Source organism: Cervus canadensis, chromosome 16, assembly GCF_019320065.1.
Source record: "Cervus canadensis isolate Bull #8, Minnesota chromosome 16, ASM1932006v1, whole genome shotgun sequence".
In the NCBI taxonomy this organism is placed as follows: Eukaryota; Metazoa; Chordata; class Mammalia; order Artiodactyla; family Cervidae; genus Cervus; species Cervus canadensis.
In genome coordinates this window covers 5,091,521-5,113,809 of record NC_057401.1, presented here as the reverse complement: position 1 = coordinate 5,113,809, position 22,289 = coordinate 5,091,521, and the positions used below count along the sequence as shown (strand labels likewise).

The following is a 22,289-nucleotide window of genomic DNA, read 5'->3' as shown; positions in this document are numbered from 1 at the left end:
GGAGGCCTGTTCCTACTCAGGCCCAGAGAACTTGGCCCATTCATTCATTCTCTCACTCACTGACTCACTCGCTCACTCATTCGTTCACCCAGCTCCTATGCTCTGTGCTGTACAGGCCCCCTGCTAAGACCTGGTACAGTCTCCCCTCGCCCTCTCTGCACGGCGCAGCATGCAGGATCTCAGTTCCCCAACCAGGAATCGAACCTGTGCCCCCAGCAGTGGAAGCTCAGAGTCTTAACCACTGGACTGCCAGGGAAGTCCCAGTCCTGGTACAACCCTGAACAGGCGAAACCCAGTCATAATCTTATAGACTTGATGGTCTACTAGGAGAGGCAGACAATCAACACAGAAGAAGAAGAATTGGTTCTGATGAGGATAATGCTGTGAAGACAATAAAATCGGATGAGGAATTAGAGCGACTGAAGGGGGCAGTGAGGGTGGCCAGGGAAGGGTCCTGAGGAGACGACTTTTACAATGCAGTCAGAGGAACGAGAAAGGGCCTGCCAGAAGGCGACGAAGGCAAAGCCCACAGAGGTGGAGAGAGCAGAGAGGTGTAAGGGGTAACTGACTGGACCCAGAGGCAAGTGACTCCCAGGAGGCCCCAGGGCATGGTCAGGCCCAGACCCACAGAGCCTGTATCTATTATATAAGGAAGGCTTTGGAGTTTTTTCCAGGACCCTCTCTTGGCAATATTCCAGACAGCTGTGACTGTAGTCAGGCCCTTCTTATCCCTGGCTGGGGCCAGGCCCATGTCACAGTCCCTGCTATCACGGGTCCAGGAGTGGGGCCTTCCTCAGAGGACAGGGCTGCGGAGAGTGCATCCTTAGCTGGGCCTCCGCGTTCCTCAGATCGTGTATCCCCTCTCCTGGCTCCAGGGCTGGGGCAGGCCTCATCAACAAGCCAGGCTGGGGCACTACCGGGGCTGACGGGCACGTTCTCCGAAGTCAGGCAGCAGGCTAATTACAGGCCGGTCTGTCATGAGAGGCAGGTGGGATGACGAGGAGCGGCCGGGGGTAGAGAGGGGCGGCAGTGTGCAGGCCTGCAGGAGTGCTCCAGTGGGCCACCCGCTCAGCATCTAGCCAGCTCCAGACCCCACACGCACGGGCCCTGGAGAGGATGAAGGAAAGGCGGGAAAGAATTGTGCTGAACGCTGGCCATGGGCCAGGTGCTAAGCTGGGGCTTTGACCTCCACTTTCTCCACCTACAGAGACAGGTGTAACTTACTCCATGTGAGAGATGAGAAAATGAAGCTTTCCAGAAGTGAAGCAAATTGCTCCGATGCCTGAGAACGGTGGAATGAGGATTCAAACTTAGAGTGAACCCCAAAACTTGTTTTCCTCCAAGGAGGAAATGAAGGAAGAGGTGGGTCCGTTCTGGAGCTGAGAAACCATGAAGAACAGGGGTGAACAGCAGAGAAGAACGTGGAGCTGAGGCTGGCCGAGAGGGCTGGCTGTTAAGTGCACAGGGTGACGTCGGAAGGCTGCGTGGTTTGGTTACAAACTGGGGCTCCTGTAGTTTGCTTTTCTTTCTTTGGGGTCTTCTCTTGCTTTTTCTTTGGGGTGTAAAGCCCTAGGAAATCAAATCTCTCACCAACCCCGAACCAGGCTGTGTCTGAGATCACCTCCCAATTGACAGTCCTCAGAAAAGTCATCCTGCGTGCGTCTTCCTCCTTGGAGGGTCTTGTTGTTCAGTCACTCGGTTGTGTCCGACTCTGTGACCCCATGGACTGCAACACACCAGCTCCCCTGTCCTTCACCACCTCCCGGAGCTTGCTCAAAGGCATGTCCATGGAGTCAGTGATGCCATCCAACCACCTCGTCCTCTGTCACCCCCTTCTCCTCCTGACCTCAATCAAAACCGCACAGCATCAGGGTCTTTTCCAATGAGTCGGCTCTTTGCATCAGCTGGCCAAAGTATTGGAGCTTCAGCTTCAGCATCAGTCCTTCCAATCAATGTTCAGGGTTGGTGGTTCTTTAGGAAGACAGCCATGCTTTTCCCTGGGACCTTGGGGCATGTTTAGAAGAGATTTCAGTCGTCAGTGGCTTGGCTACGGCTGTGTGGGCTGAGTAGCTATGACGAAACTCCCTAAGCAAATGCCGTGCCCTTAGGGCTCAGAAGCAGTCCCCACAGCACGCTAAGCATTCTCAGCCCCCTCGGCCGCTTCACCTGCTCCTGACTCACCACACGGCCTGCCGAGGGGGCTGAGGGTGCAGCTGCTCCCTGGGCTCAGATCACCACATGAGCCCCAAGCTCCGGCGCGAGTCTGGCTCTCCCAACCCAGCAGGACTCTTCGCAATACATTCCAGACATGTTTGGGGGCTCCCGAGGGAGCGTCCCACTTGTGAAATGCCCACTCACAGCGGGAAAGCCCCATCCTGTGTCCCAGATGCCCTTCTGCTTATTCCAGTGACCTGGCAGGGTGAGTGAAGGCGGAACACAACAGACTGAGTTTCAAACCCTGGCTTTGCAACTTCTTAGCTGAATGACCTTGGGCATTCGATCTTACCTCTGGGAGCCTCAGGGGCCTCAGATGTAAACTGGGATGACAATTGTTAACCCTCACATTTGTTCCTATGTGCTCCAAAGTTGTGTAAGACCTCACGCTCTGGGAAAAGATTGGCTCTCTCCTGCCTGCTGACAGTGTCATCTTGGGCACCTTGCTTGGCTTTCCTAAGCCTCAGTTTCCTCATCTATAAAATGGGGATAATGAAAGTCTCTAATCCACAGGGTTGTGGAAAAGATCAAACACCATCTAAAGCAATCCACCAGCCATTTAACATCTCTTCACTGAGCACTTACTCAGGACTCACCGAGGGATGCAAAAGCCCTAAAGATGCCTGGGCTACTTGCCTTTTCCTCTTTTTTTAGGAACACCATCTATTCAGACACAAATGATTTTCTTTCATCATCCAGGAATCAGAAAAGATGATGTCACATTCCCTGAAAAACAGCTCTCTTTCCAAAAAGGGAAATTTCCCGTGACAGTAGCTAAGGAAACAGGCCAGCAGGGCAGGGCTCTCTCAGCATCCTGAAGGCTGGCGTAGGAGCTGAAGTCACTAACATCTACATGTAGAGACGCCACACAGTAGGTCTTCACACCTCGGGGTGGCTGGCAAGAGCAAGGCAGGCCTCCCCTTCCACCCAGAGGGGCGTGTTTCATTCACTGCACTGGCAGATCAGCTGTAGGAGGGCACCAACCCCACTCCCCACCCCTAGAAAAACAGGTGGTAGTGCTGAGGGTCTGGAAGAAGGTTGGTATTAAAAGAGACTGGAAGGGCCTCGGGTGTTTTGTTCTCGGAGGCTCAAATCACATCTTGTCAGCCCCGTGGCTGCTTCTGCCTTGTGCAAAGGCAGAAGCAGCTGGCATTGCCATGGCAACCAGGCAGCATCAACTTCCAATTTGCCCCTGAATTTTCTATAACAATGGCAGAGCCACAGAAAACATGTTTGGGACGTGAGAGCCATGAACAGAAAAATCACACCAGGGAACTGCTGGGAGCTGAGAAAGAGGGGAGTCACGTTTCCTACATTTTCAGCTAACCCAGAATGCAGTGAAAAGACCCAAGAGCAAACCAAATTCAGGCTGAGAGAAAGAAACGTTCCTAAGTCTTAACCTGTGCTAAGATCCCCAAAACCGGGATTACTCTTTGCATTGAGATCAGAGCCACTAACAGTTTTCTGCCAGGCTGCAGCTTAGATGCTGGAGTGAGAAGGAGACAGGATGCTCCCATCAGCGAGATGGAAGCACCTGGAACCCGACTGGAGAGGATTTCACAGAAGAGAGGTTTTCAGTAGATTTTTGAGGTGCAGTTTTCCAGGTCTGTCAGCACGAGGTACCTGGCATCAGAAAAATGGCTCCGTACTTATCATCTCATCCACGTCAAGAAGATCCTGGTCTCTTCTTAATCATTTTATAGTCAGCCACATTATTAACTTTAATGTTTCTAGAAGCCACATTAATCAGAATAAGAAGAAACAAGTGAAATTCATTTTAATCCTATATTCTATTGAATCCAATAAATACATCCAAAATATCATTTTAATACATAGTCAATAGACAAATCACTAATGAGATGTTTTATATTCCTTTTTTTTTAACCAGGTCTTAGAAATTTGGTGTGTCTTTTACCCTTACAGTGTGTCTCCCTTTGGACTAGTACATTTCAAGCCCCCAGCAAGCACATGTGGCTACCATATTGGATGTTGCAACTCTGATATCGGACATGCAGCCTTGGCTATGTGATAGGCTTTGTCTCAGGTCGCCCAGATTATATACTTCCGAGCTGGGAATTCGGTCCAGTAATGCCACCATGAGAAGTGCTTGAGTAGCAGGGATCATCTGGACAAGGACCTACAGCAGGGTTCCTCGTGTTGACATTTTGGTCAGGATTGTTTTTTGCTGTAGTGAATAACCTGTGCATTATAAGATATTTACAACCTCTTGGTCTCTCTCCACTAAAGGCCACTAACAATCCTTAAATTGTGGCAACCAAAAATATCGCTAGATACTCCGAGATGTTCCTGGGGCAAGGGGCAAACTCATCTGCATTTGAGAACCACTGTGCTAGAATAAAATGGAGCCGGGGGGACCGGGAAGTATGGCATTGGCTTGTGTGACCAAAAGAGGGGAAAGGCAGGGGTGAGGCTGGGTCTCAGGGACAAATGGAATCAACCGGTGGAACGTCACCAGAACATTCTCTCTTCCTCTTTCACTGCTGTTTCTCTAGCCCCATCAACTTTGTTCTACTCTATGAGGCTGAAACTTGGGGTGCTAATGGGCTCCAAGCTTGCACATCTCATTTTGACCACAGAGAAGGACTCTCTGCCCTTTTCCATTAACCTTCATTCCCAAATTCCCAGGGCAGGTCTCTGATTGGCCCACCCAGGTCACATGGTCACAGCTGTAGTGGGTTGGGGCAGGACCCTCAGATCAGGAGGCAGGAGCAAGGGGAGCAGTTCATCCACAGAAGAAGGTGACGTGCCGCGAAGACAAAACATAGTGTCCCTTTCAGCGCAGCAGAACGTCCAGGAGCCAGAGAGATACAGAATTATGTGGGGACCAGCATGAAGGCTTATTTTCCTCCTCAGAAACCACAAGCATGGGAGATGGGACAGAGCAGGCAAAGAGCTTCAAGCCCAGGTTGAGACTGATAACAGAATTGGGATGATCTTTTTACTAAACTTTGAGCTTTAGAATGTCAGAAATCCCATTTTTCCCTTTGGAATTCTCCTTAGCAGGAAGCAGAGCATAGGGCAGATAATATAGGCAATGGTTAACTTTATGTGTTAACTTGGAAGGTGTTTTTATTTTTTATTTTTATTTTTTTTATCATATGATATTATTTGTCTTTCTCAGTCTGACTTACTTCACTTAGTATGATAATCTCTAGGTGGAGGGTGTTTTTAAATGAGATTAATATTTAAATCAATGAACTTTGGTTAAAAGAGATTGCCCTCCATATTGTGGGTGGGCCTCATCCAATCAAAGGCCTGAACACAACAAGACAGGCCTCCCAACAAGTGGGAATTCTCCAGGAAACTGCCATCAGACCTCATCTGCACCACTGGCTCTCCTGGGTCTGCAACCGGCCAGTCCACACTGCAGATTTTGCACCTGTCAGCCTCCATAATTTCATGAGCCAATTCTTTATGATCTCTATATCTATCTACATATATCAGTTCAGTTCAGTCGCTCAGCATGTCCGACTCTTTGCAACCCCACAGACTGCAGCACGCCAGGCCTCCCTGTCCACCAGCAACTCCTGCAGCTTGCTCAAACTCAGGTCCATCGAGTCGGTGATGCCATCCAACCATCTCATCCTCTATCGTCCCCTTCTCCTTCTGCCTTCAATTTTTCCCAGCATTAGGGTCTTTTACTGGAGAAGGAAATCACAACCCACTCCAGTACTCTTGACTGGAGAATCCCATGGATGGAGGAGCCTGGTGGGCTGCCGTCTATGGGGTCGCACAGAGTCAGACACAACTGAAGCGACTTAGCAGCAGCAGCAGCAGCAGGATCTTTTCCAATCTACATATATAGATACATGTCTGTCTATCTAAACTGTTTCTCTGTGGAACCCTAACTAATACAATAAGTTTTCATCAGATGAGGCTCTTTCTTCTTATCAGAAACTGAAGACTGAAATTTTGCGAGGGGGAGATGGCTCTAAATAAGACCCAAGCTGAGTATGGGATGAGCCATGGATGGAGTAGGCTGGGTTGTGCTTGGGGGGCAGGGAGCGGGGAGAAGTAGAGCTGACTCTCAGAGCAATGTTAGATGAGACCAGTTGGAATTGGCCATGGAAGCTGGGAAGGGCAGGAGATGGAAGCCAAGTTGGCTAGCCCTGGGCTGAGGCCCTGGGGACCAATAGGATGCTTCCCAAGGAGAAGACAGAGGCCTGCAAGGATCTCCAGGAACACCAGCCCTGGGAAGCAGGGACTTGAAGCCAGCCAGAGGGAGGAAGAGGCTTGGCCAACCACAAGCCTGGCAAGCCCTGCCAGGAACATGGCCCCTGCTCAGGAGACATAGGGGCAGCTCACTCGCACCACTGTGTGCCCTTGGCTGTGACCTCTCTAAGCCAAGCCTCCTTGTCTGCCAATGGTGAGCAGTGGTTACCACCCACTGAGCTGCCGTGAAGATCAAGTGGGATTATAACTGCGAAGCACAAAGCACAGAATAGGTGTTTAATAAACCTCTTGGACGGCGTTGGCAGCTGCCTGGTCCTAGCGCACACGCCCCAGCTGGCCCTGCATGCTGGCCTTTTCCTCCTCCAAGAGCAACAATTGTTGGGCATTCCCATGAGCCAAGCGCTTCTCTACATGCTTTACCAGTAGACACTCACTCCTCAAACAACCTTCAGATGGTGGTGGTGTTCAGTCGCTAAGTCGTGTCCAACTTCAGGGATAGCACTAGGATTATTATCCCTATTGTGCAGTTGAGGAAGTTGAGGCTCAGAGAGCTGCCCAGAGGCACACAGCTCTTAAGTGCTGGAGCTGAGCTTCAGATCCAGGCTGCTGGACTCAGGGCCTGTTCAGCTCTGCTCAGCCAACCTATGATGTTCTGCCATCAGACTCTGAGGTCTATGAGGGCAGGGGGGCCCTCGCTGACCATCTAGCCTGTGGGATTAACAGAAGCCCTGCAGAGAATTCAAACGGTGCACCAGGAGAAGGCAGCACTCAGCCCCTCCTCGGGGCCCCCAATGCACCTTCCCAGAGACCGAGACTCTGGGCGAGCAGTCTACACCCAGAACACCAACCAGTGTGATTCAACAGCTGAGAGGCAAGAGAGGACCACAGTGGCTAGATCACCAGATTTACCCAGAGCCAGATGCGAGGCTGTGAATGCTGGACCAGCACTTACAGCGTCGGGGGCTTTAGGCAAGTTACTTAACCTCTCTTGGTTCAGTGACTTCAAACAGAAGGCAGAAAATGAAAATACCAACCACACAGTGTTGGCTAAGAGAGGCAAAGTGAGTGAGTTTCTACTCACATAGTGAGTGCTGAGTAAATGTCACTCGTTTTCAGATGAAGTGCTGGGGCCTAGGAATGAAAGACAGCAGCTGCCGCTTAGCAGACGTGAGATGTTCCAGGTCCTTTCTCTGCATTAGATTCACCGACCCTCACCACCTGCCTGGGAGGCGAGGCCTGGGGGGCGGTCATTATTCCTAATGACTGGCAGATAAGGGACGGCAGGGCAAGAGAGCGCCCCAGGTCACACAGCTGAATGGCCAAGACAAGACTTCACATTGTTCCTGACTCGAAACCACACCCCCTCCTGCCCTTGGTGAGTCAAGGAATGTTGAAGGGGAGCACAGACCTGTTCCCCAGACAGAGCAGAATTCAGGACGAAGGGGAAGAGGAGAGGGGATGCAGGAGGAGGGCAGGGCAGCGGCGTCTCGTCTCGTAGGTTGGACCCTGGGAGGGGAGCTTTCGAAATGTTGCATCACTGCGCCATTATCATCCCCATTTCCCAGATGAGGAAGGTGAAGCTCAGCCAAGTGAAGGGCTCATCCAAGGTCACAGAGCCAGTAGGCACTGAGCCAAGATTAGAACCAGATCTGACTCTAAACTCATTGAACATTGACGCCCACCTGCTCTGCTCAGGGCACCTGGAGAGGGAGGGACGGGAGGCAGACGGGGAGTGGGTGGGGAGGCTACAAACCTTCGTTCCATGGGCATCCAAAGAAGTGTCCTGGAGCGTTCAGAGGACCCGGATGCTGCTAAGTGGACGTCTGAATCCCACATGGATTATGAGAAGGGTCAGTTCCTGCAGGAGAGAAGGGGTACAGGGGTCAGAGACCGGATTTACTAAGCACACAGTTCTGCAGTGAGCACCTCTGAGCCTCCATCTCCCTCTGCATGCTTCCATTCCAGCTTCCACCACACCGTCTGCTTTCTCTCTGTCTCCCCACTGAAATGACACCTAGAAGAGAGGAACTGGGTCTCTCCATCTCTGTGCCCCTGGAAATCCACACAACTGGCTTGCAGTATTTGAACTCACATTGCATCCTCTGCTCCACACACCCACCCCGTCACTCATCATCCCCATTCCCTTTGTTCTCAAAGAATGTATCTGTACTTGACATATCGCATATGCTAGGCTGTGAAGAGGAGAGACAGTCTGCTTGTGAGTACCTAGTAGAATTTCTGGCACATGGGAGCCACTCCATAAATACTTGTCAGATAATTGAATGAACAGTAGATATGCAAGATGATCTTTTAAAATCAGTGACAGGGCAGTGGCATTGTTTCCTGGGCAATTATGTGTGTTACTGCATCGAATTCTCACATGCAGCTTTTGATAATTATCTATTGTTTAAAGATCAGATGAGAGAGGAAAAGTGACTTTCCCAGGGTCACACAACTGGTTGGTGGCATTTGTGGGATTCAAGTCTGGTTCTATCTGATTCGAAAGCCATCCTTGTTCCACTTTTCCCTTCTCTCTCTGATCTAGTGGGGAAATCAGCAAAGCACAGTGCTTGCTTTGCCAGGAGAATGGTTACACACATGCCATTCTCTGGTTACATAGCTCACAAGATTTCTGATCTGGTTATCAGAGGACAAGGACCAACCAGGCCGAATTAAAGAAAGCATCCAGCCGCACCTGTTCAGTGAAGATCGATAAGCTGTGAATGATGTAACTGAACTCATGACAGCCTCAGTTTTCATTTCCTGGTTTTATGGGGGTTCAGAGAGGTGAAGTAATTTGCCCAAAGCCACACAACCAGCTCCTGGGAATGCTGAGTGGAGATTTGATCCCAGCTTCACTTGACTCCAAAGCCTATGTTTTCCCCCAAGCTGTTTCTCTTTCTGTTATACGCATGTATTGGCAGATTCTGGAGCCAAATTGCAAAGCCATCCCATAGGCATCTGTTCTTACCCTATTCCCACAGGATTTCAAATCCTTGGTAGCTAATTTCAACTTCAGTATGAGTTTAACGGGGGTTCCAATTGGAGCCTTCAGAGACTGAAACACTTTTGGGGTTTAGTCAAATAAACCTCTGAAGGAAATTCAGGCATTTGGGCAGAGGATTTGAGTGTATTCAATAACTATGATCCTACCTGTATGGTGCTGCCTTCTTTCCTGGGAATAACTCTGTCCCCACTTCGGCCACTGAAACTCTGGAGAGGCCGTGTCTTAGAGGACCCTGTTCCCCAACCTCTTGTTGATCGGTCCCAACAGTCAATCATGGCACCCTCCCACCCCAAGCAGTTCTGATTGCCCCAGCCCAGACCAGAGACCTTTCCTACGACTTTTTGAATGGGAACTGAAGGAATAGGTGACACCTTCTCCAGCAACAGAATGTGCAAAATGTTCAACTCAAGAACCAAGAGGTAGCAAATTCACAGAGAGCGGTTCATTTGAGAGCTGAGACAGCCTGCCTTGTGTCCCTGAGGACACGTGATATGTGGGGTATGTGTGGGAGGGGCAGTCTTTTGTGCATGCTCCCTTCAGTGCCATAGCCCGCTTCCTCTGGGGATTTCTCCATGGAAACACTGCCCACACAGGCGCCAGCCTCACTCTGACCCCACAATCCCCTTCAAAGCTTTTACTCCTCATCCCTTCTCTGGCCTGAGCCTCGCCCGGCTGGGCCTGGAATGGCAAACCCCAGAATTCCTGGATGAGCCCTTCTGCTGTCATCTGAAATTCACCCCCGGTGATGTCCCACCCACTTCTGCTCCCTTCCCTCCAGAAGGCCGGGTGTGCACGTGCCTGGGGCGCACAGCCACACTACACACACGTGCACATGCACACACGCCGCCACACGCCCACTCACCCTCTCAGAGCACGCTCCCATTTATAGACACAGAATCGCACTTCACAGGGTACCTTGTGCCCTTGAATGCCACTCTCTCACTTCCATGCATGCGCACACACAAATACTCTCCCGCATGAGCAGAGGGTCAGAGTCACAGGAGCTTTCGCAAATGTCCATGATATTGAACACTCACACGCTCTTATTCACACCACGCACCCACAGTCCTTTTCTTTGTGACAATGCAAACTTTCCCCGGGAAGACCTTGAACCCTAGCGTAGGACACAAGAAGCCTAGCATCTTGTTCCATCCTCCAACCAACACCATGAGGAATGTACCCTTTGCACCCTCGCCTTACAGATGAGACAGCAGGGCTTAAAGAGGGTAAGTGCCTGCAGGCATATGGTCACCAAGTCACAAGCTCGATTCTGGCCCCTGGCAGTTTGGTTCCAGAACTGGCCTATCAGTGCCAATCATGTGCTCACTTAACCTGTGTCTGAGCCAGGACACGTTCACTGCCCTAACTGGGATTGAGGTTGCCCATCTGCAAAATGAAGTTAAAGGAGGTATTCTCTCATCCACTCCCCCAACAGATGGAGAGTGTGTGATTTCATAGTTGACACTTGGTAAGTGGAAGAAACTCCATGCCTCTCTAAATATTTACAAATAGCCTACCAGATTGGATTCACACAAACAAGAGGAGAACCTCCCTGCAGGTTCAGGAAGGTTATGAACAGGAGGCTAAGGCCTGCCCCAGGCTAGTGGTGGGGCCAGCACAAGCAGCTGGGTGCCCTCAGGGCCCCGAGTGGCCAAAGTGGCCTCCGTCTGGGGACGGGTGGAGTCTGCTCCCCTGGAGAGGTACAACCCCTGCTACCTCTGACTTCTCCCTCCTTTCTTTCCCTCAGCTAACACCGAATGAATATTTAATACCTACCGCATGCCAGGAACTGCCACCCCTGCCCCCACAAGCTTGCATTCCACAAGGGAAGCAGATGAAGCCTGCCTCTGTGTGTGTGTTGGGGGGGTTGCTGAAGGTGGGCGTTCAGGGACCTTTCGGGGCACATGGACGGAGCCCCTCGGGGTCCAGGAGGCTTCCCTGAAGAGGAATGATGCCCTCCTGGTACCGGTGCATTTGAAAGGAAGTCACGGTGGGGGGAGGTGGGGGTAGAGTGGTCCGGCGCTGAGCCCCAGAGGTCAGAAAGCCAGGCCACCAGGAGAACTCATCTCCCACCCACCCACAGTTGGTGATTCCAAGCCCACCGACTCCTGTCAGAAGGGCACTCCTTCCAGCGTCACCCAAAGGCTGGCTGCAGCAGGGTCCCGGGGACCACCCCCACCCCCCCACAACTGTCCTTGTACCTGGCTTGCCTCCTTCCATCTTCGGGGTAGCTAGATTCATCCTGGGCCTGATTTATTAGCCTCTTCCTGGAATCATCCCAGATGCTGTCACTGGTCTCATTTTCTGACCTGCCTGAGGGCCGGGGAAGGAAATTCATTAGGCCGGGGGAGCTGGTGGCCCAGCCCGTCTGTCTGCGCATCTGTCCCCCATCCCCCCTCCTGCCCTCCCCTCTATGCTCTTCACCTGCACAGGGAGGAGTTCTGTAGTCCACCCAGGGTCACTGAGGCAGTGACACCAAGAGCTGATGGTTCCCCGGGGGAGGATCCTGACCAAGGAAAGACAACGGCAGAGAGCTTCTCAGAAGCTCTGGGGAGCCACCCTCCAGCACTGCCTTCCTAGGCTCCCCAGGCGTCCTGCCCTAACCAAGAATTATCCACTGGGGAGTGTGGAAATCTCTCTCCCAGTAACTGAAGGCAGGTACACCAGCTCTGCCTGTTTTTATGCAAAAGGTGTCTTTCCGAGCAAGGTGTATGGAAATCAGATCTTCTAACACAGACTGTTCCTTTTAAAGCTGACAAGAGGGAACTTCCAGAGTGTTCTCACCCCCACATGGGACAAACAGGATAGTTCAAAGGAGTATAGGGATGTGTGCCTTTTATTTTAATATATATTAAAACAAATTTTTTAAATGTATAAATATATAAGTAGCATGTCTAATCTTTGATTACAGAAGATAATTGCTTTGAATAAAGCTTAAATAAGTATTTACATTTTTAAAAGCAGATCAGTTTTTTAAAATGCAAAACAATAGTTATAGGAAGTGTACAGATTTGGCAAAAACACTAGAGTTTAACACACACAAGTGAGTGAATGCATTGCCAAGGTTAAATTTCTTGAGGTGAAGCAAACCTTGATTAAGCCAGCCTATTCCATGGAGGGAAACTGTAACCCTGGTTTATCTGCTTCCCCAGCACCTGCTCTCCTCAGTCCACGGAAGGGAAAGCATGCAAACCAGAGGCTGCCTGTGTGCACTGACCCCGGAGCTATGAGGCCTCGGGAAATGTTCAACCCAGTGACTGGCTGGCAGGGGCGGGCAGAGGCCGTCACCCCTGACGTCTGACTCTGTGGGGGCCAGCAGGGGAAGCAGGGAGGGACAGCCAGGGTCCCAGGGTGGCCCCCACCCCGTGGTTACCTCTTCTGACCTAAGGAGAGGTGAGATGCTGAGACCCCCGGAGGCTGCAAGGAGCAAATGAAGAGCAGCGTTTGCAGCTTCCTCTGTGTTGGCAACATCCTGGAGTCAGTCTCTCCCCTCTCACACACACACACAGTGATCACGGAGCACAGTCTACATGCACACACAAACACACAACCTACAGTCACTGGGACACGTCTACAGGCAGACACACTGTTTACTCAGCACAGAGATGTAGGTACAGACACACCCCCCAAATATCTGTGTGCATAGAAACACATCAACATACCTTCATGTGTGCACATGTACACAGATTCATTTTACACACACATGGACACAATCACACCCACAGTCACCTACATATACATGTAGACATGGATACCGCGCTAACACAGTCAGAGGTAAGCAAATCCACAGACATATCCGCCCAGATATTCAAACACAGGCAGGTAGAGGAAGAAGGACGCCATGTACACAAAGAGAGACACCTATATACAAGGACACACAGCACAATCTCACACTTATCTGCACGTTCACAGACCCACTATGACACACACAAATCAATACACATACAGGGAAACACACACACATACACAGAGGCATACGTGCAAGCAGAGGATGCAAACACACTCCCAGCTGTGGGACAGGACAGCCCACCTTTGGTTTGGGAATGTCACATCAGACATAACAGGATTTGCTGCCCACGTGTCCCCTCGGCTGCCAGCTTCCCAGGTCACAGAGCATGCCCTGGGGCGGGGCCTTAGCCAGGTATTTAGGGAAGGGAGGAAGGTACCCCCCCCACCCCACAGGGAGCTCAGGGCTGAGGGACTCAGAGGGCGACCTCCCGGCTGTCCCAGAAATACCTGGGAGGGACCGAGATCACACCAGGCCGTCACCCCACCCAAGCCTTTAGCACATGGTTTGTATTAGACACTCCATCTGCTGCAACAGCATGAAGCCATCGGACCCACTGGCACTCAGTCACAGGACAGGGGGAAAGAGGGTGAACCAGAGACCACCTAGAGGGGTGCGGCCAACCAAACCAGAGGGCAAACGCTTCTTCTGCCACCCCAAAGCTGCGGGCCTTGAGTAGGTCACTTTAGCTCCCTGAGCCTCGGTTTCCTCATCTGTAAAATGAGCTCAATGGTAATCCTAGCTCAAAGAACACTGTGAGAACTAAATTAGATGGCGCATATAGGCTGGTGGCTCAGCTGGTAAAGAATCGGCCTGCAATGCAGGAGACCTGAGTTCGATCCCTGGGTCTGGAACATTCTCTGGAGAAGGGAATGACAACCCACTCCAGTATTCTCACCTGGAGAATCCCATGGACAGAGGAGCCTGGCAGGCTATAGTCCACGGGGTCACAAAGAGTCGGACACGACTGAGCGACTAACACTTACTGAGCACCCAGGACACCTCTCATCACACAGTAAGCGCACTGGAAACCAGGTGTTCTCAGCCTCGGTACTATTGATATTTGGGGCAGATCATTCTTTGCTGTGTATGTGTTGTTGGGGGCTGTTCAGCAAGTGTAGGATGTACAGCGGCATCCTTGGCCTTATTAGATGCCAATAGCAACCCCTCTTCCAAGTTGTGACAACAAAAACATGTCTCCACACACTGCCAAATGTCCCCTGGGGGCAGAAAATCTCCCCCTGTTGAGAATCACCGCTGTACATGCTGACTGTTATTATCATCACTGTTGCTATGATAATCATCATCATTGTTAGGATGATGTCAGCTATAAGACAGTAGAGAAAGGGGACCCAGGACTTCCCTGGTAGTGCAGTGGCTAAGGATCCGCCTGCCAATGCATGGGACATGGGTTCAGTCCCTGATCCAGGAAGATGCCACATGCCTCAGAGCACCTAGACCCTTGCCCCACAACTGTTGAGCCTGAGGGCTGCAACTCCCGAAGCTGTGGACCTCGAGCGCATGCTCCGCAGCAAGAGATGCCGCCGCAACAGGAAGCCCACGCACCGCAACCAAGAGTTGCTCAATGCAACTAGACAAAGCTTGTGCACAGCAACGAAGACCCAGTGCAACCAAAAATAAATAAATAAGATAAAAAGAAAGGGGACCCAGAGCAGAGTGAGAACATGCCTTTTTCCAACAGCCACTTCCCTCCTCTCTCTCCTCCTCACCCCCCATCCTCGCCCTCTCTCTGCGGTTGGCTCCTGAAGCCACTTTACCTGACTAGACCCGGCCTAGCTGAGCAGCTGAAGGGGAAGTGGTCGAGGCACCTGCAGGGGAGTGAGGCATGGGGTTAGGATCGCTTTCCCCAAATAAACTGGCTGACCAGGAGCAACTACTCACCTGGAAACCAGTTTTCCAGGGAAGATGTTCAGGATGCACCCAACTTCTGAGTGACCTCTGGTGGGGTGGGGGGTGGGGGGCCAGGACCAGGGAAGCCAGGAGCCAAGAAGTCACCTGGGAAAGCAAAGGAGCAGAACAAATGACCCCTTGGAAAGTAACCTTGTCATATCTATTAAAATACGAAATATTCATATCTTTTGACCACATAATCCTTTACATGGGAACCTATCAACATAACAAACACCAGTTTAAAAGACTTATAAGTAGCACATGTTTATTTTAGTACTGTTTATAGTGGCATAGACTGGTCCATCAACTGGTTGAGTAAATTACAGGTCACTCAAACAATGGAATACTAATGTGATTTTAAAAAAGAAATTAGCTATATAGCCAACAATTGGGGTTGACATCTAGGATATAGTTAAATGAGAAAAATAAGATACAGAACAATATCAATTACAAGATCCCACTGTTTGGCAAGAAGCAACTTGTTTTTATAAGCCTCATTTTGTACATGTTTGAGCATGAAGACTACTAACATTGGCTGCTGGGCAAGAAGGGTGGAATAAAATGAATATACAGAGACTACTTTTTGTATATGTGTGTATGTATAGCTTATTTAATCATTGAGTGTTTTCAGGCACAGTAATGAAAGAACCCTACTCTGTTCATTTCTTCACAAGAATTTAGTAAGGAATGTTGTTAAATGAAAAGAACTCATTATTGAACCAGTCTCCAAAGCTGAGGGCTCTTTTTTTTGAAAAGTGAATTTTATTTTTATTTATTTAAAGTACGTTGAGCAACTCACTCATTTACTGATTCACTCAACAAATACTTCCTAAGCGAGCATTGCCCTAGGCGTATGCACACAACAGGAAATGAGATGCATCCCCGTCTCCCGGAGCCCATACCCTGGGGGAGAAGCAGACAGCAGACAGAGGAACACCTGCGTGTAAAGCATTGCACAGTCATGTTTGCATGAAAAATAGAGCAGGGCCGGGGACAGAGAGCGATGGACAGCGGCCAGTCTTTTAGACAGGGTGGCCAGAGAAGGTCCCTGGGCACAGGCCCTAAAAGGGACTGAGGGAGCATGGAGCAAAGTGGAGATCTGGGCAAGAGCGTTCCTGCAGAGGATCCATGAGGGCAAAGCCCTGATCAACATGCTCGGTGAGTTCAAACACGGAAGGAGGTCAGCGCAGGAGATGGTGCTACATGGGCACAGGAAGGACTTGGAATTTTAATGCACATGAACTGGGCACCTCTGGAAAGTTCAGGGCAGAGGAATACAATAGTCTTATTTCCCCCTGAGCAGACTGGATGAGGAGTCCTCCTCCTCTAAAAAAGCAGGCTCCAGCATTTCTGACCTTCTTCAAGACTGCGATCAGCCCAGGCCCTACACTGGAGGGTCTGAGGAGAGGTACAGCCGCAGTCCTGGTGGGCTCAGGCAGGAACTGTCGGGCTGCACGATGCCCTGATCATTCTGACAAACGAGATGCCAGTGGATGAGAAGCAATGGGCACTCCCATCCATCGCTGGTGGGAGGATTCTCGCAAAATGATCCGTTTGGAAGCAGTTTGGCATTACCCAGTTCAGCTGAACACACACATACCCAGAGATCCACAGTTGTACTCCTAGCTCTGGACCCTCCAGGGAACCTTGCAAGTGCATGCTAGGATACATGCACACTCATTCGCTCAGCAATACTATTCACGATGGTAAAGACGGGAACAGCCCAAATGCCCACAGAAAGTAGAACATCTGAGGAAACTAGGTGACATTCACCCAGAGGAACACAACACAGGAGTGAAGACGCATCAATCACTGCATGCTTGGGCTTGAGTCCACGGAATTCTCCAGACCAGAACACTGGAGTGGGTAGCCTTTCCCTTCTCCAGGGGCTCTTCCCAACCGAGGGATCTAACCCAGGTCTCCCGCATTGCAGGTGGATTCTTTATCAGCTGAGCCACAGGGAAGCCCAAGCCTACTGAAGTGGGTAGCCTTTCCCTTCTCCAGCAGATCTTCCCAACCCGGGAACTGATGCTTGGGCTTGGGGCTTGGGCTCGGGGTCTTAGGTTTGGGCTCCCAACCCCTCATGTGAGTGAAAAAAGCAAGTCACAGACACGTACAGTATAATTCCATTTACCCAAAGTCTCCACACAGCCAAAACTAGCTATCCATTGTTTAGGAATTCATAACTAAACCATAAAAATATAAGGAAAAGCAAGGGAGGAATTAGTACCACATTCAAAATAAGGAGATGGAGACTTTGTAGTTTTCTTTAAAAAGTGAAAACAGTTGATACTTCTTTGTACAACTCACTTAAAAAGAAGCCAAGATTTATGAATGTCTTGACTTATTTTGTTGTTAAAGTAGAAGAGGCAGGTAAAGTTATCACTAGACTAAATCTCTCTCTCCTCCCTTTCCAGTGGGACTGTAAGTTTCCAGCAAAAGAGTGCTCCACACCTGTTGGTTTTATTGTTTAAACCTTGAAATAAGCTACACAATTATACCCGTTTCAGAAGTCAGCAGAGTGGGGCTCAGAGAGGTACCGTCACTTACCCGCGGTTACCTGGGATTCAAATCCAGCTCAGTGGGACTCCAAAGTCAGAAAGAACTCAAAGCGTGGGAAGAACTGAAACCAGGCCACGGTGGCTGGAGTGTGGTTCGTCAGGGCCAAATGATGAAGGGATTTGTAGGTCGTAGAGAGAAGCCTGGGTTTTATTAACGGTGCCCTGGGGAGCCACCAACAGGCTTTAGAGCAGAAGAGGGACAAGGCCAGATTTGCATTTTATAAAAATTTCTCCAGCCGCTGGATCAAGAGTAGACTGGAAAGGAGTGACCATGTACATCGGCAGGGAGGCTGCGGAGTCACAGGTTGATGGAGGGGAGCTAACGGATTCTTGAGACCTTTCAGGGAGGGTCACAGAATCTGGCAAAGGATTGAATATGGTGCTTGAGGGGAAAGAAGGGGTCAAGGATCATCCAGGCTTTGATTTGAACAATGGAGTGGAAAGTGGTGACATTTGAAATAACCAAAGAAAGCAATATGGGGGGGAACCCCCTTGATTCAATAGAACTTCCGGTTTGAGTCTTGGGCTCCACACTGGAGCCAAGGGGCGAGCATGAGCTGCCTGAGGTCACCCCAACCCCAGCAGGGGCCCTGCTCTTGGCCTGCCCACCCACTCCAGCCCTTTCTCTGCAGGCCAGTGCTTTCCTCCCAGCTCCCTCTGCCCGGGGTGCAAACTGACGCGCCCCACTCCAGTGAGCCCAGGCCTGGCCTGAAACCTTAGGGGATCCGAGGCTGAGCCACCAAGCTGAGGCACCCCCACCCCTGCCCCAGTGCATTTCGTGTTGGTTCCTCTGGCCTTTGGTGACATTCTCCAGTCTCCAGCCTTTTGCAAAGTCAGAGAGAACCCTCAAAAATCTGTACGGGCCCATGAGCTACCGAAATCATCCTTGGGGTCGCCTAGAAGTTGGGTAGCAGAATGGAAGGCAACTGAGCATCTTTCCTTTTCCCTCGAGCATCACCTGAATTATTGAATAATTTGCTTTTCCTGAAGATGGTAGAATAGAGTGTTTAAGCCAATGGCATTTGGGGTCACACAGTTTTGGGCTGGAAACCAGCTCTAGCAGCACCAACAGCTGTGTGATCGTGGGCAGCACAACGCCTGGCACATAGCAGGGCCTTACGTAACGGAAAGTGGCAGTGACGTAAGGAGGATGAGAACGAAGAGAAGAGAATTTGGGCAGGCGGATCCCTAGAGACCTTCCTGCCACTATATAGATTGGTAAACTGAGGTCTGGAGCAGTTGAAGGGCCTGCTCTAGCAATCTCATTAGACGTAGAATTGGGGAGTAAATGCCACACCCTGACCCCCAGGCCAGTCCTCTCTTCAGACCAGCTCTGGGAGAGCCCGGGACACTAGAGGAGGCAGCAGAGCCTACAAAACGTGTTTTCAGTTTTCAGTCCAACTGCAAGGTTGAACTAGAGCACAGGGGCACACAAGTGTCCCATGGGTGGGGTGGGTTTGCGTGTTTGCACGATTTAGGCAGCACAATGATTAGAAAAATATCTGACCTACTTGCTACAATTTGTAAATCAGGAAGTTTCATATGAGAGGAACAGGGAAACTCACATTACCTTATGTAAAATAGATAACCAATGGGGATTTGCTCTGTGACTCAGAGAACTCAAACCTGTAACAATCTGTAACAATCTAGAGGGCGAATGGGGAGGGAGGTTTGAGAGGGAGGGGACACATGTATACCTATGGCTGATTCATGTTGCTGTTTGGCAGAAACCAACACAATTCTATAAAACAATTATCCTTCAATTAAAAATAAATGAATTTAAACATTTTTAAAAAGGGGAAAAAAAGCAAGTTTCTGAATTAAAAAAAAAAAAAAAATCAGAAGCCCTGGCCACCCTGGACCTGTGTTTATTCATGACAATAAATCACTGGAGCTGACCTGTGCTGCTTGCTCTGGCTGGCTCCATGGTCTATTTGTCACAGTCTCCACCCTCCTCTATTGTCTCCTGGTTACTATAGCCTGCTGTTGCCTGCAGTGCACCTTCATGCCTGACCTCCTGTGTTCTGAACACATAGCCTGCTTCCCTCATGTATGTGACCTGCCCTGTCCTGTGGTCAGGCATTTGGTACTCGGGCCCTCGAGTGTCTCCTTTAAAAACAAATGTTTCAGGAGACGAGCTATAAAACATTTTCTTATCCACCTGTACCATCACACCTTCTGTTTTCTTGGGTCATTTCTCCCAAACTCATGGGAAATGAAACCTTCCTCCTCACATGCATTTGGAAACAGAAAATTCTGCCTGTGGTCATAGTTCAGCCCTTTCTCTAGATTCCCCACTTTGCCTTTCAGTTTGGATCTTACCAGGGGTTACCGTCCTCACTTTTCCAGTCTTTCCCTCCCCCAGCCCTCTTCCCTTTGCCTGCCCACTAGGTGCCTCTCCTCCCCTCCTCCCTATAGAAGCCCAGCCCCGTGTTCTGTCCCCTGCAGCTCAGAGGGGGCCTGCCCTTCCTTTCTGATCTGGCAGGCAAGAGAATCCAGAGACAGACAGCACCGCCCAGTAAGTGCGCTCCGTACCCGGGAGGTGGGGCAGGGGTGAGGTCAGACGTCTTGAATTTCTTAGCGCAGGAAAAACAGTCATCAACTTCCCACCCCCGTGTGTTGCCCTGGACAGTGGGATAAGCAGTCTTTACCTGCCTTCCCTCCACTTCTAGAGATGAATAAATGAAATGTCCTGTTTATCTGGAGCTTCTATTTAGACCTACACCACTTTCAAATTTGCTGTGGCCTCTTCCCCTCCTCAGTTCAGTTCAGTTCAGTCACTCAGTCGTGTCCAACTCTTTGCGACCCCATGAATCGCAGCACGCCAGGCCTCCCTGTCCATCACCAACTCCCGGAGATTACTCAAACTCATATCCATTGAGTCGGTGATGCCATCCAGCCATCTCATCCACTGTCGTCCCCTTCTCCTCCTGCCCCCAATCCCTCCCAGCATCAGGGTCTTTTCCAGTGAGTCAACTCTTCGCATCAAGTGCCCAAAGTATTGGAGTTTCAGCTTCAGCATCAGTCCTTCCAGTGAACACCCAGGACTGATCTCCTTTAGGATGGACTGGTTGGATCTCCTTCCAGTCCAAGGGACTCTCAAGAGTCTTCTCCAACACCACAGTTCAAAAGTATCAATTTTTCAGCGCTCAGCTTTCTTCACAGTCAAACTCTCACATCCATACATGACCACTGGAAAAACCATAGCCTTGAGTAGACGGACCTTTGTTGGCAAAGTAATGTCTCTGCTTTTTAATGTGCTATCTAGGTTGGTCATAACTTTCCTTCCAAGGAGTAGGTGTCTTTTAATTTCATGGCTGCAGTCACCATCTGCAGTGATTTTGGAGCCCAGAAAAATAAAGTCAGCCACTGTTTCCACTGTTTCTCCATCTATTTCCCATGAAGTGATGGGATCGGATGCCATGATCTTCCCCTCCTATCATGCCTCAAATGCAACCAGGTATCCCTCCTGCTTAAATGCCAACAAGAGCTCTCCATCACCTCCAGAAAAAGGTCTAAGGCCTTGGCCAACTGGGCAGGACCACCAAGCTTTCCGGCTTCTTCTCTCGCTTTCCCATGAGTAGCGGGCACTCAGGCTAGGAAGCCACAAGTTCTCACCTCTTCTTCTGCTTTGCCTGTGGTTCTTCTTCTACTAGGACAGCCTCCTGTCCACCCTTTAGGGATCAGCTTAACCTCCACCTCCTCCCTGACTCTTTGTCTCGGTGGTTAGATTGTCTTGCTTCTTCTCTGCGCTGACACCTCTCTGCTGTGACCTGCACAGTTGTGTGACATTTGCAGATCTGAGGCTCTCAGACAAGGACCTTCGGGTTTGCCTGTGTCCCCAGACCCTGGCACAGAGCCTGGCAGGGGGAATAGCTAATGAAGACCTGAAGAACTGAAACGATGCAGTACTGAATTTCAGCCAAGACACAGAAGGGTGTTTGAAACTGGAAGAGGCTGTCCTTGGGTCTTTTGAGAATGTCTCCTGTTTCATACAAACAAAATTTCTGTCCTTCAAGGAGATGATCATGGGCTTCCTTTCCATTTGCCAGTCACAAGGTCCTTCCTCTTCTTCCTCCCACAGAAATACATCCTTCCATCAAAGACACTGGACCACAAAGTGCCTTGAGTTACGACTGACCATTTTATGGGTCTAAATCTTATTACTCCAAATGGACCGTAAGCTCCTCAAGGGTAGATCTGTGATATTCATCTATCTATCCATCCATTTGTCCATCCATCTATCCATCTGACCATCCATCCAAGCAGCATGCATGCATGCATCCATCAGTCCTTTCATCCATCTGATCACTCATCTACCCATCTATCCATCCAACTATCCATCCATTCATTCATCCGACCACAAGTTCTGTAACAGGGTGATTGCCCCAGGTGTGGGTGACAGGAAAAGCCTGGTGTGGCAGGAGCAGCAGCAAGAACATGGGGAGGCACAGGTGAGCGGGCGCTTCGGAGCTGGGAGGCTGCACCAGGAGCCCTCTGTCTGTGCATCAGTGACTCTAAGACCTGGGCTGTGTTTAGGCAGCACTGCAGCACTGACCTGGCATTCCAAGAGCTCCGTTGTTCGTTCACGCACACCGACATGCTCAATAACAGA

General features: G+C 50.2%; 1 long non-coding RNA gene across 2 annotated transcripts; it reads right to left on the bottom strand.

Moving 5' to 3' along the window:
• Positions 1–1,872: 1,872 nt before the first annotated feature.
• On the bottom strand, positions 1,873–15,183 carry LOC122454435. Of its 2 annotated transcripts, XR_006273403.1 has the most exons (4): positions 15,105–15,183; positions 11,617–11,728; positions 8,162–8,266; positions 1,873–2,004 (listed from the first exon to the last, which is right to left on the bottom strand). It is a non-coding gene; the product is annotated as an uncharacterized LOC122454435 (long non-coding RNA). The 2 variants fall into 2 exon arrangements; XR_006273402.1 differs by lacking the exon at positions 11,617–11,728 and having other exon boundaries at positions 15,105–15,175.
• Positions 15,184–22,289: the final 7,106 nt, after the last annotated feature.